Source organism: Mustela putorius, unplaced genomic scaffold (assembly GCF_011764305.1).
Source record: "Mustela putorius furo isolate JIRA1106 unplaced genomic scaffold, ASM1176430v1.1 tig00000659_pilon_pilon_pilon, whole genome shotgun sequence".
Lineage (NCBI taxonomy): Eukaryota > Metazoa > Chordata > Mammalia > Carnivora > Mustelidae > Mustela > Mustela putorius.
This window is the reverse complement of record NW_025421436.1, coordinates 4052-25449: the sequence shown is the minus strand read 5'-3', so window position 1 is coordinate 25449 and position 21398 is coordinate 4052. Positions and strand designations below refer to the sequence as shown.

Genomic DNA, 21398 nt, shown 5'->3' with positions numbered 1-21398 from the left:
TACAAACGTGGCATTCTGAAGGGGCACATGCACCCAAATGTTTATAGCAGCAATGTCCACAATAGTTAAACTATGGAAAGAACCTAAATGTCCTTGAATAGATGAATCAATAAATAAGATGTTGTATATATGTACAATGGAATACTATGCAGCCATCAAAAGAAACGAAATCCTGCCATTTGTGATGACGTGGATGGAACTAGAGGGTATTATGCTTGGCGAACTAAATCAATCTGAGAAAGACTACTATCATATGATCTCCCTGATATGATGAAGTGGAGATGCAACATAGGCGGTTTCGGGCGTACGAAAAGAAAAATAAAAGAAGATGGGATTGGGAGGGAGACAAACCATAAAAGACTGAGTCTCACAAAACAGACTGAGGGTTGCTGGGGGGAGGTGTGTTGGGAGAGGATGGTGGGGGTATGGACATTAGGGAGGGCAGGTGCTATGGTGGGTGATGGTGAGTGCTGTGAAATGTGTAAGCCTGGTGATTCACAGACCTGTACCCCTAGGGATAACGACACATTATATGTTTATAAAAAGTTTAAAAGAATAATTTAAAAAATCCATTAAAGAAAAAACACATATTGCAAACCCAAAGCTAATCTCATATTCAATCAAAAACGTTTGAAAGTTTTCCCCTTAAAAATCAGAAAAAAGACAAGTGTGTCCACTTTCACTACTCTCATTTGACATAGTACTGGATGTCCTAGCCAGAGAAACAAGGAACACAAAGAAATAAGAGACTCCAAAAAAGAAAAAAAAAAAGGAAGAAGTAAAATTTTCTTTTTTTGGATAACATGAAGTTACATGTTAAAAAATCCTAAAAACTTCACAAAATTTTGAATAAACAAATTTAGTAAAGCTGCCAAATACAAGATCAATATATAAAAGACAAGAATTTTGTTTTGTTTCATTTTTTTTTAATATGGAATGCTTCCCAGTTTTTCATGTCATCCTTGTTCAGTGATCACGCTAATCTTCTCTGCATCATTCCAATTTTAGTTATGTGCTGCCAATGTAAGCACAAGATAGGAGTATTTTAACACTCTAATCATGAACTATCTGAAAAAATAATGAAAACAATATAATTCAAAGTAGCATCAGAAATAATAAAATACTTCAGAATAGATTTAACTAAGAAGATGAAAGATCTGTACTCCATAAACTATGACATTGATAAAGAAATTGAAGAAGACACAAATGGAAAGATAGCTCATATTTATGAATGGTAAGAATTAACATTGTTAAAATGTCCATACTACCGAAAACCATCTGTAAATCCATTTCTTATCAAAAATCCAATGGTAGGGGCTCCTGGGTGGCTCAGTGGTTAAGCTGCTGCCTTCGGCTCAGGTCATGATCCCAGAGTCCTGGGATCGAGCCCCGCATCAGGCTCTCTGCTGAGCAGGAAGCCTGCTTCCTCTTCTCTCTCTGCCTGCCTCTCTGCCTGCTTGTCATCTCTCTCTGTCAAATAAATAAATTAAAAATCTTTAAAAAATCAAATATTATTTTTTTACAGAAGTAAGTAAAGAATCCTTTTATGAGACCATAAAAGACAACAAATAATCAAAGCAGTTCTGAGAAAGAATGAAGAAGAGTAATTACACTTCTTGATTTGAAACTATACTACATAGCCAAAAAAAAAAAAAGAGAGAGAGAGAATGAAAACACAATCCACAGAATGGAAGAAAATACTTACAAATCTTATATCTGAAAAGAGGTTAATAACCAACAGATACAAATAGGAAAAAATATATAATTTAAAAAATAGCAAAAGATCTCAATAGACTTTTCTTTTTCAAAAAAGTTATATAAATGACCAACAGGAGCATTAAAAAGTGCTCAACGTAAAAAACTCAGGGCAGGGGCTCCTGGGTGGCTCAGTGGGTTAAGCCGCTGCCTTCGGCTCAGGTCATGATCCCAGGGTCCTGGGATCGAGCCCTGCATCGGGCTCTCTGCTCAGCAGGGAGCCTGCTTCCTCCTCTCTCTCTGCCTGCCTCTCTGCCTGCTTGTGATCTCTGTCAAATAAATAAATAAAATCTTAAAAAAAAACTCAGGGCAAAGTCATTATGTTGTTGTTGTTGTTGTTTACCTCTGAAAAACACAGCAAGATATTACTACCTATTAGAATATATACTATCAAAAAATTGAAACTAACAAATTTTGGTAAATATTGGGGAAAATGGGGAACTTATGCACTGTGATAGGGATATAAATTTGTATGGAAAACAGTATGGAGATTATTCATATTATTAAAAGTAAAATTTCCATATGATTCAGTAATCCCACTTCTAGGTATATATCTAAAGGAAACGAAGTCACTGTTCAAAGACATATCTGCACTCTTATGTTTATTATAAAATTATTAACTCTAAGCAAGAGATGGAAATAACTTCAGTATCCATTAATGGATGAATGAATAAAAGAAGTATGGTAAATATATACTATGGAATACTACTTAACCATGAAAAATTAAGAAATACTGCCATTTACAACAGCATGGATGGAAATTGAAGGTATTATACTAAGTGAAATATTTCAAAGATTTTATATATTTTTAATTTATGTATTATGATATCCCTTACATACAGAATCTGAGGAAAAGGCAAACTAATGGAAACTTAGAGTTGAGTTGACAAGGGGTGAACCTGGGGTGGAGTAAGGTGGTCAAAGGTTGCAAACTTGCAACTATAATATGAAAAAATTCTGGGGATCTAATGTACAGCATGATGATCATAGTTAATAAAATATACATACTTTTTTATTGTGCTTCCCTTTATTAAACTTTGCATATATCACATTCTTACAAGTTGAAAGTTTATAGCAATCTTGTATAAAAGAGGTCTGCTGCCACCATTTTTCTAACATTTGTTCATTTTGTGTCTCTCTGTCACATGTTGGTAATTCTTGCAATATTTCAAGTTTTTTCATTATTATTGTATTTTTTATGGTGATCTGTGATCAGTAATTATCACCCACTGAAAACTCAGAACTAGTTTACTTAAGGTATATACATTGTTTTTTTTTAAAAACATAATGCTTTTGAACAGTACAGTATAGTGTTTATTTTTTATATGCACTGGGAAACATAATTTTTTATATGCACTGGGAAACCAAAAAAATAATAATTTGACTTAGTTTATTGAGATAATCACTTTATTGAGGCAGTCTGGAACCAAACCCACAAGACCTCTTAAGTTTATCTCTTCTATACTATATACATAAAAGTTGCTAAGAGAGTAGATCTTAAAATTCCTTACGATACATACATAAAAAACAGTGGCAACTATAGGAGATAGTAGATGTATTAACATTTTTATGTAGATTATATTGCATTAAAGATGTATATCAATTTATCAAATTGTACAAAATTTACACAATGTTAAAATTTTGCAATGTTATAAGAAATCATTTCTTAAATTTACAAATTATAATATGTCGATTTTTTTTTCAATGAAGCTGGAAAAAACTTTTTGTAGAATTAATCTATTTTTCAAAAAAGGAAGTAAGGAAGTAGAAACTGCAACTAACTCTGAAATAATAGAATATAAAATCCATTTTCGTTATATACACTGTGACAAAAACTATTACTTAGTTTACAAAGAAGGAGTACTTATGAAGCATGAAGGATGGTCTATAAATAAGGCTGAAAGAGCTCAGTTTTAAGGTTTAAATTTAAAATCTTCTTTTGAAATACTAAACTGACCACCCAGGTTTCCAAACATAAATGTCTTAACTGCATGAATTTATTTCATACAACTCTATAATCTAGTTTCATAAGAAAGCAGCATGCAAATTTTGAATAAGACAGACTTGCTTAAGTTTCTTCATGTTCAACAGTAAAGGATACCTCCCTGAAAATAATGAGATTCATATTGAATTAGGGAATACATATCCTCAGAGGGGGTAAAGTAAATGAAATTTATTTTGGTAAATGTGTCTATGAATAGTCAATACAATGCCACAATACAAATGAATATTACCATTTTAAACAATTTAATTACTATTATTAGAATTATTATAAGTATAAAAATAGCTATCGTTTTAGCATGGAATATGAGAATCTCATGCTCCATGCTTCATCACATCCACACAACAACTCTGCATAATAAGTATTATCATCACCATTTCATGGGTGAAAAAACTGAGGCTAACACATTTAGATAACTGGTTTATGATTACATGGCTAGTAAAGATGCATCACACTAATTTAGGCTTTATGATTTCAGAATTGTACTCTTTCCACTGCACATTCTATTACTCCGTAAATACTTTGCTTGTTTTCATTTAGTTCTTTAATTTTATTCATGTGGTGATGGCTTAAAGCTTCATTTAAAGGAAGCTTAAAAAATTCATTTAGCCAAAAGCTCCCAAGAATTAAAAATGTCATGGATCTAATGTAGACATGGATATCATTAGTTAATGGGTAACTATATATTTTCCACTCTAGTGAGATAACAATCAGAGTATTTTTCTAAGTTTTAGTCGCTCAGTGTTCAAAAGGACTTTGTTAAAATAGAAATATTTAGACAAAGGTGATCAAAAGTCTGGATCAGGTCACCTTAAGATAAATATTAGGAAACTGAGGAAACAAATGGAGATTTGAACACTGAGCTATGATATAATGAATGGTTTCAAGTATTTAGTAGAGTATAGAAAAGCCCTTGAAAGCCTGGTCTTAGCCTAGCATTGCAGCTTCAGGGATTTCTGTCTATCTATCATCTATCTATCTAGATATAAATTTGAAAACTTTTTTAACTTAAAGATTTTGAGAAATAGAACATAATCAGCACCATAGAAGATCTGTTTATGATAACAACCTAGCCCCTCCTCCCAGTTTGTTAATATTCTCTCTTATTTAATGTAACATTGTGCAAATAGACCACTACTGATCTGCTGTTATGAATGAAATAGCTATATCAGCTGTTTGCATATCCTGGTGAAAATATTCATTTAGTTCCATGTTGTATTTCTAGGAATGGACCAATTTTTTATTTTTATTTTTAAGTTTTCTAAATATTGTCCAACATACCTCAAATGTTTTTATTATGGGCACTTTCATTCTTTCACATTCTTGCAAGACAATTTTACTGTTGCCCAATATGGTAAGTGTGTAATAGTATGTCATTTTAGGTTTTAATTTATTTTTAATTTAATTTAATTTAATTCCAGATTCATAAGAAAGATAAACAGTTTTGATATATGAGTGGCCATTTGGATTACCCTTTCTGTAAAGTACATGCTCAAATCTTTTGATATCTTAACATTGTGTCATATTGACTTCTTTAATAGTAGATATTCTGAATGAACTTTTAGCTGTGTAGGTCTTCTCTATTTTATTTTGAACTTGTTTTCATTTCAAAATCTTTATATTTATTTTCATAATCTGCTTTTATTTTGCTTTGTCTATTATCTATCTATCTATCTATCTATTTATTTGCAAGCAAGAGAGAGCGAGCAAGTGAGAGTGCAAGGAGGGATAGAAAAAGAAGGGAAAAGAATCTTAAGCAGGCTCCAGGCTCAGCACAGAGCCCAACTCTGGGCTCTATTTCACAACCCTGACATCATGACCTAAGCCAAAATGAAAGAAATAAAATAAAATTAAGGTGTTAAAAAAAAAAGGAGAAAGAATTGGAGGTTTAATTAAGTGAGCCACCCAGGCACCCCTGTGGTATCTTAAATTAGCTGTCATATTTTAAAGTTCTAGAGTATCCATTTGGCTCATTTATAAAACCTTTCTCAATATCATTTTTAGTTTCAGTTTTTTGTTCAATTTGCTTCCCCTCTCATTTCTTTGAGCAGAGTAATCAAGCCATTTTACAATCTTTATTAATCATTTTAACATCATACTTAATCCCATTTTGTCTATCAAATCTTGTTAATGGTTTTTCTTTGTGTGCTTTGTTCCATTTTGCTACGTTCAAGACATTATATTTGAAACTCTTATTGAGTAGGGATAATTAAGAGCTATAATAATGGTATGGTCCTCCTTGGCGGGATTTTCTCTTATATCTGAGACTCTACAAGACAATCATACTCCAAATTCAGTGATTGACTTTCTCAGTTTACACAGAAGGCAAGGTAGGCTATAGTCTTATTTCTGCTTCTCCTTGTGCTTTGGGGATCTCAACTTAAATTTGGGTTGTACCAAATTCCTCAAATTTGATTGCTCCTGGATTTTGAATTTTGTTTCTCTAGTATCAAGAGTCTATTAACAACACAGCTCAGTGTGTTTTAGCAGTTTCGAATGCTCTCATAGCTAAAATGGCTTCAGGGCATATATCTCTAGGCTCTCATTGTATTTCGTATTTTGGCCCAGTAATCCCTCACTTATTTTTAAAATCATTCTGATATTTTTAACTTTAAAAGCTATTTTGTCTGGATTTTTAGTTGTCTTAAGTAGGAGTTTTTAGATCACCATTACTAGAAGCAACAACAAACATACATGAAAATATCTGCAGTAGTTTATCACGTCTTTATGGCTTTGAACTTCCATAAGCTGAGGCATCCTTCTCTAATCACTTAGGCAGACTCCAATTTACCCTTTAAAACAACACAAGAATTGCTTCATTTAAGAACATGTTCAGGGATGACTCTTCCCCACTGTTCTTACCAACATTCTCACACACTCTTTGCTACCCACACCCTGTTTATGAACTTTCATTAGGTATATCAGCATGACCAGAATTTTGCTCTATTGTATTTTTGTCCTTTAGAGCTTTAATTAAATATGAATTCCATAGAAAGTCTGTCCCTTTTCTTTCAAACCTGGGTTAGTTATTTCTTCTCATTCTTTGTCAGAATTTACTTTATTAGAGAAACTTATAGCTCTATTGTGACTTTGGAGCCTTTACAGTTTTTTGACTGGAAAAATCACCCATCCCTGAGATTTTTACTCAGCTTCCTAGCTGATATTATTCAGAAATCTGTTCAAAACAGACTTTTTCAGGGAGGCCCTTTCGGACCACTCAGTTAAAAAACCTCTTCTCAATCACTGCTCTTTTTAAAATGTGCTTATTTAGTTCAAATATGCATCACTATTAAAGAAAAACCAGTACAATTTTTTTTAAAGTTGGCTTACCTATTATCTATCTCTCCCATTAAAATGATTCCTCTGGGCTGGGGTTTTGTTGTGTTCATCTTAGGCCAGGCACTCAATAAATTGTCTCTGAATGATTGAATTGTTTGACTCCCTTGCTAGATTCTCAACTTCATGAGGCCAAGGATTGTTCTATTCAGTCCTTCTTTATCCTCAATGTCTGTTACATTGCAGTCACTTACATGACTAATGGGGCAAATCACAGAAAGAAAGAGTTAAAACTACAGAAAAACCCTGTAGGTTCAATAACACAAAGCTTTCTAAAATTATTTAGCCCAGAAATTGAATACTGGCTGCACTTTTGATTTTTTTAAATGGTATTGAATTTAATTTAAATGGAAGTACTTGAATGGTAGAATAATAAAAAAATTATAAAAGCAACTTGCTCCTTAAAGTAAGAATTATATAGGGCATCTCTTCTAGAAGCAAAATCTTCAAATGTCAAACATCTGAAAGCATAGAAGGAGAAGTAAGAGTGTGAATTGTACTTCAATGCTCTTTTCTTTATATTCAGCAAACAGCTTCATTCACACCTTTCCATTTTTTTCAACTCTTTTGACAAAGCCTTCAGAGGAGTTACTGCTGATGACAACCACCACAGCCTAACAGGAGAAATTTTATAAAGAAAAATAATAGCATGTTTTTCCCAAATTGTTAAGGATATGGTGAAGCTCTGTCAGATTCAAAGGAGGAATGTGCAATTCCATGCTATATATAATAATAACTTATTTTAATAGTGGCTTTGCAATTTTTCAGATATATCCATTTACTGAAACCACTATCAAATAAACAAAAACAAACAAATTAACAAGGGTTCGAGACAGAAATTATCTAATCTAAAAATAGCACATGTTCACAGAATACACAACACATATCCCAAGTACTACTATAGGTTTCAAGTAATAGTCAAAACAATAGTAAAAATGATTCAGACCCTACCAGTCAAATCATGAATGGGACCTTAACTGTAAATCCTTATCTTTAGATCAAAGCGGGTAATTGGGTACTGAAGATACATTATAGAACTAATATTTTATAGAACTCCTCTGAAATGAGTCATTTATTCCATCCCATTTCCTGCAGAGCTGCTGACCCATGTTTTGGTTCCTGGAAATAGCTGCTACCCTGTCATACTTCTTAAAAGCACATATATTGATAACTCTACTCATTCCTCCATTCCTCGGTGACTGTCACTGTGTTAAAATGTGGAGTCAGCTGACTCACTTGTGGTGGTAATAAAGTAGATGTGTTTGCAAAGTATTTTGTTATTTCTAAAAATGCAAAAACCAAATTACATTGAATTCATAAGGGGTGTTTCAGGGAGAGCTGTAGGATGTGGTTTCTTGTGTAATCCACAGAGATTAGCTCCAACACATATTTAAACTCTCCTCTAGGAGCAGCCTTAGTGGTAAAGCAAGAAGATAAACAGATGTATACACACCCTGGCACAAAATTATCACTTATGTTTGGCTTCCTAGTCTCCACGTGTTACTTATTTATCTTAACTTCTCTCTGAAATCAGGGAACACAGAATCTCAATCAGTTGACATTTTTCTACTGAATTACCCAATAGTCTGATCATACCCCTAAGACTTTTTTAAATTATTTCACTCATAATCCCAAATATGCTTTGCTTCCTCATCTTAGTACACTGTAATTTGATTTCAAAATGAGGACAGTTGTCAGTGATGCCACATTTATTCATCTATTTTACAATTCCATGTACTTATAACTATGAAGATATGTTAATAACATCCATTCCAATAAGCCACCCTAAATTTATTATCATGAAACAAGACCTCAAGAAAGAGAATTCAAAATCATCCATGTATTTGCAACTTATTGCAATAAAGCCTTTATCAATAGACTTCCCTGTGCACATGGTGGTCAAATTGCTGTTGAAAACCAGCCAGATCTATTACAAGCTTTCTCATGGCTTCTAGGTAACCCAAGTGAGCCTTTATTGATATTGGGAAGGGATAAAACAGGGAAGGGATAAACAGTGATGTAAGAATTGGCCAGACAAAAGTAATGACTCTCATTACAAAGTGAGTATTTTAAAGCAAAAGAGCCTGTTGGGAATATTGTTTTATAAAATAGTGTTTTTTTAAATTAACTTTTTAAGATTCAATTAGTTAACATATAGTGTACCATTAGTTTCAAATGTAGATTTCAGTTATTCATCCTTAGCGTATAATAGCTAATGCTCAGTACTTACTGTTATAGCTTCTTGAAAGCAGAATTTTAACCCACTGAGCCACCCAGGCGCCCTTGAAAGCAGAATTTTAGATCACATTTTCTGATTACTTCCATGTAGTACAACACTTTCCTGCTAGGAACCTTCAAAACATACTGTTTGTTAGAGGAATTTCTTTAATAATAAATAAATAGGAATTTATTTAAATTTATAAATATATAAAATAAATAGGAAATTATTTAAATTTATTTAAATATTGCACACTGTTTCATTGTTCATAAATAAGGTGATGCTATTATAGCCATTAGTTGGTAGCACTGATATATCACTTTCTTTTTACTTCTCAGTGCATTCTCTTTACACAAAATAGATATATATTTTAAAAGAATCTGAATCTGTGGCAAACTTTTAAAAAACCCTACACAGTAAAGTTTATCATTTTAAGTAATCTCAATTATCTTCCTCAATTGTGATAGTATATCCTTCTATCGAGGCCAGATATTGTATGAGGGATTTGAAGAGACATACTTTTCTAAATTTCACTTTTCTCATCTGCAAAATGCTTATCATGATCCTACAATAAAATACACTTACAATTTTTTGATGAAAATTTATTTATTTATTTTAAGATTTTATTCCTTTATCAGAGAGAGTGGGCAAGAGAGCAAGCACAGGCAGACAGAATGGCAGGCAGAGGCAGAGGGAGAAGCAGGCTCCCGGCTGAGCAAGGAGCCCGATGCGGGACTCGATCCCAGGACGCTGGGATCATGACCTGAGCCAAAGGCAGCTGCTTGACCAACTGAGCCACCCAGGCGTCCCTTTTGATGAAAATTTAATCTGTATAAACAATATATTTGCTGTAATGCATGGTTCATGGAAAACATCTTATTTAATTATAAGCAACAACAGTATTAGAAATTAAGTAAATGTGTCTATAATATTTAAAGTTTTAACACAAAATTCCAGTGCTTTGCCTTATTTTCTCAAGTCCCTTTACCACTTTCACTGAGTCCAATGTACTTTTTCTACTAGTAGCCAGCTCTTTGTCTTTTGTCAGAAAGATGCCCTTGTGAATTATTTATAATAGAGATATTAGCAATAATAAGAAGAATAATAATAAATAGCAATGAAAATGTTAAAAAAAAGTTTTCTTAACTAATTGGGGTTCTTAGACATCAATTAGAGGAACCACCTCTGGCAAGCAAATTAATCTGCAAGACATTCCCAGAATTAACAAGTCAGTCAGATACACGGTTGTCCGTAGACTGAAAGGTGAAGCAAAAGGACTAGGTTTGGAAAATAGGTAAGGACAGTGAAAAAAATGATAATTTTTGGGCAAAATAAATTCCTAGGTGTCCTTTCAATGGAGTCCTGGGCATTATGTAGCAGAAACTCTGGAGATTATCTCAATCCATTGGAGTCACCCCGTTTATTAGCTTGCTATTGACAAAGTTATTTACAAACTGTAGAGCAAGAGGTTATAATGTAGAAAACTGATGGTAATGCACAAGATTCTTGTTAACAATAATGCAAGTTAGTGACTTTTCATTAGAAAACATAAATTCTGTAACCCAAATTATGGGCCCAGAGCACTTCTGCTGCACAACTCTGCTTATATCCCAAATAACCATGTGAACTAGTTTTCATATCTGCTTCTCTTATTAATTTTTGAATAAAAATTCTTGACACAAGTATTTTATAATTGTGTGATAATCATGCATTTAATTTCTTGGAGAACAAAACACACTTTAGCATAACTAGGTTCGTTCACAGAACCAGCCTTGATAACACACTTCTATATGTTAGAAATGATGTAATAAATGTAGAATATTGGGCACTTGTTCGGTATTCTTTGCCATGTTTTGCACTATCTAAAAAGAGATCAGTGAACTTGGACTGGACTTAGTAGACATGGAAGAAAATAAAATATTACAGAGAAGAATACTCTGTGGTCCACAACCTAAACGGGCTGAGATTCCCATCATTTGGATCCCTGTAGCTTTACAAAAGTCAATTAAATTTTTGTATCTCCGATTAAAGTTGATTCCCCAGTACTTTTTCAAACATCTCTTGTAAAGTATTGTTTCCCAGAAAAAAAGGGATTTTGCACATGTATCTGCCTTTGTCTCTGGTCATGATCTCAGTCAGGATCCTGGGATCGAGCCCCATATCGGGCTTCCTGCTCGTTAGGGGGTATACTTCTCAGTCTCTCTCTGCAGCTACATCCCCCTGCCCCACTCATGCTCTCTCTCTCTCTCTCAAATAAATAAATAAATACAATCTTTAATTTTTTAATTAAAAATAAGATAAATAAAATAAAACATAAAGTCTTGTCTTACTGCCCCATTTAGGTCCTTTTTTTTTGAGTTGTATTTAAAGCAGCATGAGAGAACATGAGGCTCTCAAACTTAAAAAAAAAAAGGAAAAAATTGAGTTTTGTTAGGATTTCAGATCTTGTCTGCTAGACAAAAACGTTGGCTTTGTTAACATGTGAAAATTAACAAAAGAGAATAAGATAGAATTCTAATAATTTTTGTAGAAATTAAAAATTTCCTCCAACCCAATTACATACTGACCCATTAAGTAAATTCATTCCAATGTCCCAAACCAACCTTTTCTAATAGTAATGCATCTGTGTAAACAGGGTCAACCCAAGGAATAAGTAAATATTATTATTTTTTTCCTGTCTCTTCCACAGTCACATCTGGGTATATTGGTAGCAAGCCAATTATCTATCTTATAAGACATGATATCATAAGGAAGGGTATTCTGTCCATTTGGAACAACTGAAAATCATTGTAATTTTATCTTGGTGCAGTAACTTGAGATGGCACAGTGTGGGTTATGAATATATTTTATTTTTTTTTTACTGGGAAGAAGAGATTATAGAGATATTGGTTATCCAAGAGAGACTGACAGGTGTTGATAGTTGCCAGGTCAATATCCATCTACTTTTTCCTTTCATATCAGAAAGCACTGAGGGATTGACAACAAGGAAACTTAAAACAACATCAAATATTTTATTGTCTCTTTTCTAGTTACATTGTAACCATATGACAAAGTATCAGTCGTACAAGATATCATTCTCTTTTACCTCTATCTTTCTGCCAGAAATGTGGGCTTAATAGTGAGAACTCCAACAGCAATTTTTGCAACTGTGAATAAAAAAAGCCATGAAAACCTCTAAGATACTTCACTTGACTTTCTTAAGACTCTGAACCAACACCAGAAAACACTCTCTGTAGTCTACTTGTTAAATGAAAAAATATGGTTAAACCACTTTTGACAGTCTACTACCTACATCAAAATGTATATCTTAATTGAAATATGTCCTCTCAGCTGTGCTTAAGCAACTGAGTCCTCAGCTTTTCAGGTTTTCAGTCTGAAAGAGTACACCTCTGGCGCTCTGAAAGGGAAGAGAAAAAACGCCCTGTTCTCCATATAAATTAAAGAAGAGAAATCTGTGCATTTAAGTGGGCCATATAAAATATATCAAGCAATTATCTCCTAACTCCTTCCTATCCAAATTACCTGATATGCTCTCCCTACTCCTTTATTCCACGTTACTGCCTTTTCCAGGATTCTGTATCACATCACAACATGTCTTCTGTTATTTCCTTCTTGCAAGCTAGTTTTGTTTTCTCCATCTAAAAAAATCAACAATCATTGTGTATTTCAATTTCCATTTTCCACAAATGCATTGATTCTTCTTATCTATTACTCTTCTCTCATACTCAGTGTCTTTTTCTTTATGGGGTTTGTACTTTGCTTTTCCCCATCCTTTACTGCCATTATATAACCAAATCTAATAAATTCTTAGAGAAGTTAAAAGTTCCTGCATAGCCACACGTGAACACAAAGTCACTGAATTTTAGCAAACCTATAAGATAGTCAGACATCCATTCAATTTCTTTTTTGTGTTAAGATTTTATTTATTTATTTGACAGAGAGAGATGACAAGCAGGCAGAGAGGCAGGCAGAGAGAGAGGAGGAAGCAGGCTCCCTGCTGAGCAGAGAGCCTGATTTGGGGCTCGGTCCCAGGACCCTGGCATCATGACCTGAGCCGAAGACAGTGGCTTAACCCACTGAGCCACCCAGGCGTCCCTCCATTCAATTTCTTAACTGAGTCTCAAATGCATCCTGAGTTCTAACCTAAACCTACGTTCTACTTCTTACACGTTGTTATATGACCAAATTCTTTCAGTTCAGTATTTTGTAACATTTAAATATTAATCAATTGATGCTTTGTTTGTGTATTTCTATGAAAATAATTTGAATACTGTAGATTTGTTGTTATATTTATAGATTTATAATCAAAGTTTCATCAGTTGAAGTTTTTGGAAATTTCAGATATAATGATTAACCTAAAATGATACTGTCTCAACTCCCTCTGCTATCAAGGCCCTACACCTGATTCTAGCCAAACCTGTGGTGGATAGTTCCATGGGAAATTGCAGTTACTTAACACTGATAGCATCTCGTGTTCTCTCTCTCATTTTAGAATGTCTCCAACACAACCCAAAAGTGTAGGAGAGTTAATGTCCTCTGAGGACAGCTCTCAGTGAAGTGGAAATAAGAACCATAGGTAAAATTGTCAGTTTTCAGGTCTTCATGAGGACAACTTAAAGAAGTTTCTCAGGACCTTTCAGTAAAAGCAAGCCTTCATTTTCTATCCACAACAATTATATCAACAATGTACCTCTTTGACAAAGTTGCTTCTTCACTGTATCACTTTCCCATTCTTTTCTACCTTGGATAATCCCCCAGATAAACTAACAGTACTCAAATCCTTTGTCCTACTCTTTGCTCTCAGGATAAATGGAGCCAAAAGACTTAGATTAATGTCAAGTTCTGAATGGGATCTTAGAGCTATTCATGTCCAGATTTTCATAAACATAGGGACCTTTGAATTATCAGGCTATAAATAAGTTCTAAATGGAGGGGGCAAAAGCAAAAAGTAGAAATTTTTATGTTTGAGGCTGTTGACACCATAAGTGTAGTTAACTGTCTTGAAATACTAGGCCTGGAAATAAAATTCCAATATTTCACATAACCTCTTTTTTTTTTTAAAGAAAAAAAAACAAAACAAAACAAAACAACTATACTGCTTACATTTAGGGCCCTGCTGTTGTGTAACTATTTTTGAACATGTCTACTGTAAGTGTATATATATATATTTTTCTGTGCAATAAATTCATTTAGAGATAAATTTGGATTGCAAATTATTTTGGGGGAGGCATGGTATTTGTGGCTAGTCTTATAAGTAAAAAGGACTAAAAGAAAGAAGAAAAACATTTTTTATTACAGCATATTTACATCTGTCCAAAGTACTTATTTACTATAATACTGACTAATGTATAATACTGTACACAAAGAAAGAAGTTAAATGAGTTATAATTCAGTCGAAGTATAGCTGGCCATTTTAAAACTTACCACTGAATCTTTCTGGTATGAAATGTGATATCTGGCAATCTGGTCCAGTTCATTTGTATGTTCTTATTACCATTTTGATAGAATAGCACAATTTATAACCCACACATTTTACAATGGAACTATGATGCATGTATTTTCAAAAGTATAGACATACATTAAGCTATGAGGTCTATATGGTACAACAGTACCATATAGACTCAACAAATAAAAGTGTCCAAGGCTCTGAGTGAGATTTATGAATATTGTATAAGATTAGGCCAACATGTGGTTTTGATATAAATAATCTGTTCTTAAATTAGAATTACAATCGTTGAGTACAGTGTTGAAAATGGCAGATAGATTTTAGCTATCTTTGCTCACTAGGGAAAATGGAAAAATGTTTAGTTTGGTCAGATTTTCACTTAACTTCTGAAATTTCTTACGTTTGAGAGAACCCTTCTGAAATAAGAATCCTTAAAGACATAACCCCTTTGGCACAAGTTTTCAAGAAACTTGTTTGATGTTGTAGACAATTATATGGCACACGTACTGTTCTAGATGTTTCATGCCAATAATATGTAAGCCATACCAAGGCTACATATACATATAGAGATGTTCCTCAGCTTACAAGGGGGCTATGTACAGAGAAACACATACAAAATTGAAAATGCATTTAATACCCCTAAACTATCAAATATCATAGCTTACCTTAAGCTTATTTAAACATACTCAGAACATTTACATTTGCCTGCATTTGGGCAAAATCATCTTAAGCAAAGCCCATTTAATAACAAAGTATCAAATATCACATGCAATTTATTAAATATTACACTAAAGAAAAGAAGAATGGTTATATATAGAATGCTTGTAAGAATATCAGGTGTTCACCCCTGTAATCTTCTAGCTGACTGGGAGCTGTGGCTCACTGCCGCTGCCCAGCATCACAAGATGGCACCATACCACATGTCACTGGCCCTTTTTATAAAGACCCAAATTCAAAATTCAAAGTACAGTTTCTACTGAATCACTTTCACTTTCACATCATTGCCACATATAAGTTGAATCATTGTAAATCAGGAGCCATCTTATTTGAAAGTTAAATCACAGTCACCCATATACACACAAAAAAAGGCCTTCATGTAGGGCCATCTATGGATCTCTAAACAACATAGCATGACATATCAACAGCAAAAAATGGATGTGAAGGGGACAATTGCTTTGCGTCAGTACTCTGAGCAGTAACATACATGGCCTTACTCACCTAGCAGAACTCCAGAGCTAGCTGATGGCAAGGAATTTTACAAATGTTTGCTGAACAACTTAAGCACTATTCTTTTTAAATTAGTGTGCATATCTGTTTTCTAAAGATATGTTAATTTATTTTATTGACTTATTACAAAACCAAATAATTTCCTCTTATTTAAGTGGCAGGTAAATAGAATTCTTTTTAATTTAAATCAAATGGCTTTTTAGGGAAAATATACTAAAAATTCTGAAAATTGTATTGCTTATGAATCTTTGATTGGAATCCTTATCAAGTTGTACTTTTCAAGTTTTTCCTAAATAAACTTCAATGAATTGAAAATATTTTTTGGATTTTATTCAAAGCTATTAACACACAATTTCACTTTGTTAAATATAGTGCTAAACTTTCAACCAAAACGTTGTGTCTTTTTTTTTCCACTACCACATCCTCCATCTACTGACTGGATTCTCTCCCCAACTAGCACATATATACCATTGTCTATCTTTAGGATAAGTAAGGGTCCTCTTTTGTCTTTATTCTATTCCTCATATGCTTCTGAACTTGTTGAATTTTAATATAGTCACACCATAAGCATCACATATTTGATTCCCCTTTAAATAGTAAACAGTGCACAACCAGAGCATACCTTCAAAGCTATCAATATACTTACTCTGATATATTATTTTTGTATTTTTGTAAATTAAAATAGTTAAATTATAGAACAAGAGTTTCAGGTGGTAGGTGTTGTAAGTTTTACCCAAACTGACTTTTGTGAAACTCGTTTTTGTCATCATATATGTCAAGTAGATTTCTCGGGTTTATTTTTAGAATATCATTGTATAATGAATATTTACACTGAGATCTAGTATAAAAATCTTGCAATTTATTTTAGAAACATTAAGATATTGAAAATCAATCTATTTCTTTAATTCATTGAAGACATTTTTGGCTTGTTTCCAGTACTTTCTTACTGGTTAAAAAATGAATTTGAAGTAGTCTGAATTTCATTATTCTATGGCACTTTCCCTTTGATGAATACAAAGATGATATTGTATATTAGCTATCTGAGAAGAATTTATTTTTTTAATTTTATTTATTTGTGAGTGAGAGAGAGCACAAGCAGGGGGAGCAGCAGGGTGAGGGAGAAGCAAACTCCTGGCTAAGCAGGGAATCTGTTGCAGAACTGAGTCCCAGGACCCTAAGATCATGACCTGAGCTAAAGGCTCAGGCGTTTAACTGACTGAGCCACCCAGGTGTCCCAATCTGAGAAGAGTTCTGTATGTTATTCCTATTAATATGCAGTTTAAAGTCTAGGTAAATAACTTAATATTTTAGTGGCGATTACATAGATAGCACTATGTTCCAGGCAGAGAGTAAGAAAGAAATATTAAATCAACCATATTCTATGCATTCTAAATGAAAATAATTAATCAATCATAATAAATCCTTCTATTTATGGAATATCAACTTATAAGCTTTCCTCCATATGAACAATGCCAAATACCAGAATAAAGGGTCATCTAATACAAATAAAGGATAGAATTAAAGAATTCTGGTAAGCCATTTAATTTTGAAAAATGGTGTTCTATTGTTGTTGAGTTGTGGTTTTCAGTTACATAATATCTGATAAGTGTAGAAGTAACTGAGTGTTACGTGAGATGAGAAATGGTATATAATTAAGATATTTTTAAAAGTACAGATAAATACAAATTTGTAAACATAGCATTATGGAGGAATAAAAATAAATGATAGCTACACACTCTAGAGTGAATAAATCTTGGAAAGCTAATAGAGAAGTAAAACAAGGACAGTGCAAAAAGTATGGTACATTTTTATGAAGTTCAAACAAATTCTGTAAAACCATAGATGGACTTAAAGATACTATTATGTATCAAATATTGTAAAAATTAAGCAAGGAAATAGCAAACATAAAATAACCAAAGCATACAAACTTGGGTAGATACAATAGGTGTGATCATGTTCTACATCATAAAGAGATGAGTTAATAGATAAATAGAAGTAACTAGACTTTTTAGAAGTTAATAAAACTTTGCCTGTTATTTCTTAGTAATATAAAATATATGGTTTCCTAACAAAAACGTTTATCTTAAAAATATTTAAAAATAAATTTCAGGCTACTCATAAGGTTATATTTACTTTTCCACTGAAGGAAAAGCTGGTTGTTGTAGTTGTAGTTGTTTGTTTGTTTTAGTCTCCTCCTAGTTTTTATTATTATAATGTGGAATGAGGAATGTTAGATTGAAAAGTGAATTATTTTATAGACAAAAATCATTACTTGATTCACCTCCTGGTACAGCAGATGGAACTCCTGAAAATATGCCCTTTTGCCTTATGGAAGAGTAACAGTTATGCTTACTTCTGAAACATACTTGGTGGTGGCCCTAAGTAGTGACACCATAGTAAACATTTTGAATATTTGAAATTAATTTTTATAGTCATAGGTCTCCAAAAGGCACTGCTGGTATTCTAGCAGGTGTTTCAATAAAGCTAAAAGTTGCCTGACTGTTAAAAAATATTAACAAGGCACAAAACATGGCAGAAGTATTGTCCTCAGATATTATTTTTTTCCATATGCTCCTGATTCCAGACATGGCAAGTTATTTTTTAAAATTTTTTTTATAAAAGATTTTATTTATTTATTTCACAGAGATCACAAGTAGGCAGAGTCAGGCAGAGAGAGAGAGGAGGAAGCAGGCTCCCTGCTGAGCTGAGAGCCCGATGTGGGACTCGATCCAAGGATCCTGGGATCATGACCTGAGCCGAAGGCAGAGGCTTTAACCCACTGAGCCCCCCAGGCGCCCCCATGTCAAGTTATTTTTGATAGATATATATACAATGTATTTTCCAGTTATAAGAAAAATGGTTCTGCTATTTTTAACCTTTTTTTAAAATTACATATTTTGTTAATTAAAATTTTATTTTTTAATGTTTTACTTTTCTTTTCTTTTTTTAAAAAGATTTATTTATTTATTTGACAGACAGAGATCACAAGTAGGCAGAGAGGCAGGCAGAGAGAGAGAGAGAGAGGGAGGCAGGCTCACTGCGGAGCAGAGAGCCTGATGTGGGGCTCAATCCCAGGACCCTGAGATCATGACCCGAGCCGAAGGCAGCAGCCCAACCCACTGAGCCACCCAGGTGCCCCAATGTTTTACTTTTCAATATACTACTTAGAATATAAAACCTATTCCATTTTGTAAGAAGTTTAAGCAATTAAAAAATGGTAATTTTTTCATTGTGTCTTCCCCTCACATTGCTTTATTTTGAATAAAAAATTTCACAATAAACATAACTGATGCTTTCCTTCTGATGGTCCCTCTGTTGGTCATATTGTATATGAGCCATGACAATTAGTTTTACAAAATTTATTGATGTTTGTTGATATGTTCTATCATAATTAATTTTCCCTCTCTTAACTAGATACCCCGCTTTCAGACAGGTGGACACTTCAATAAACCATACCCAAGGGATGTATCAAGTACTTCTTAGACATTCTCTGAGATCCTTGAGGTCTCATTTTGCCTAGGGATTTGCAATAGGTTCTGCCAGAGGCACCACTGTGACAACTGATGTTATGGTCTATCTCCTGCTAAGCTCAAGAGGTCACTGGTTTCCAAGTTTATCTATACAATTAATGCTATCCAGCAAGTTTTTTTTTAATATTAACAAACTTATTTTAAAGTTTATATGGAGAGGCAAAGACTCACAATAGTCAACGTAGTGTTGAAGGAGAACAAAGACTGAGGACTGACTTCAAAGTTTACCATAATGATGGGGCACCTGGGTGGCTCAGTGGGTTAAGCCTCCACCTTTGGCTCAGGTCATGATCCCAGGGGCCTGGGATCGAGTCCTGCATTGGGCTCTCTGCTCAGCAGCGAGCCTGCTTCTCCTCATCTCTCTCTCTATTTTTCTCTCTGCCTATTTGTGATCTCTCTCTCTGTCAAATAAATAAATAAAATCTTAAAAAAAAAGTTTACCATAACGATAATTGTAAGCAAGATATTGTAATACCACAGAAAGACTAGATTAAAGCAACAGAATATATATTATCAATTATATTTTATATTTAATATAAAAGCAAAAGCAATACAAGAGAGCAAAATACAATCTTTTAAACAAATGGTTCTGGAGTAATGGTGAAGCTAAATGTAAAAATATAAAATAAAATAAAATAATAAAATAAAATAAATCCAGGCAGATATCATACACTCTTCACAAAAATTAACTCAGATTGGATTATAAACCTAAACATGAAACATGTAGAAGGTAATATAGAAGAAAATTTAAATGACCTTGGTTTTGGCAATAACTTTAGCTACAAAAGCACAAGCACTGAATTTAAAAATGTCTACTCTGTGAAACACAATGCCAAGGGAATGAAAAGGCAAAGCACAGATTATGAGAAAAAATTTGCAAAATACACATCTGGCAAAGGACTGTTAATCAAAAATACACAAAGTCCCCTTAAAACTCAACAATCGGGGGAAAACCTGATTAAAAATGAGCCAAAGACCTTAGCAGATACCTCACAAAAGAAAATATTACAGATGGCAAATAAGCATATAAAAAGATGCTTCACATCATATGTCATCAGGAAAATGCAAATTAAAACAAAAAAGAGACACCAGTACATACCCAGAATCCAGAGCCCTGACAACAGAACACGAAATGTTGGTGAGGATGTGGAGCAACAGGAATGTTCTTCCATGTCTATTGAGAATAAAGAATGGAAAACAACTTGGCAGTTTCTTACAAAACTATACATATTCTTGCCAAATGATTCAGCAGTAGCAGTTCTTGGTATTTATATAAAGAAGATGAAATCTATACCCACAAAGATGTCTATAGTAGTTTTATTCATAACTGACAAAAGCTTGGAAGCAACCAAGATATCCTTCCATAGGTGAAAGGTCAAATAAAGTGTAGTACATGCAAACAATGGAATATTATTTAATGCTAGAGAAATGAATTACCAAGCCATAAAAAGATATGGATATAAATATTTAATAAATATTTGCTTTTAGGCTTCTACCAGTCTATCAATAATATTAGTATATTTTAACAGTGAATGCTCAGCATTCATGAATTTACCTAATAAAATATTTTGGGTTCAATATTTTAAATACTTCAACCTCTATGATTATATTCCTAATAATTTTGAATTGGGGTAAATAGACCTTAATTTTTTGTAACTTGTTTCTTATTGCAAAAGAACTCATGAAATTTTAGAAAATAAAAATTTACCAAAAAAGTTTAGTTTACTATTGCCAAATAATTTAAAACTTTATCTTATATTCAAATACATGTATTTTTCTAAATTGATTTATATGCTACTAAAACCAAAAACTTTTAGTTATACTAGATTTCATATCATGCAATCAATGCCAGAAATCCATCTGGCAATGATTTGTCTTAAATAG

At 33.2% G+C, this 21398-nt stretch overlaps 1 non-coding gene across 1 annotated transcript; it reads right to left on the bottom strand.

Annotated features, from left to right (window-relative positions):
* Positions 1-925: 925 nt before the first annotated feature.
* On the bottom strand, positions 926-1031 carry LOC123392877. The gene has a single exon (XR_006607562.1). It is a non-coding gene; the product is annotated as a U6 spliceosomal RNA (small nuclear RNA).
* Between the last annotated feature and the right edge of the window lie 20367 nt (positions 1032-21398).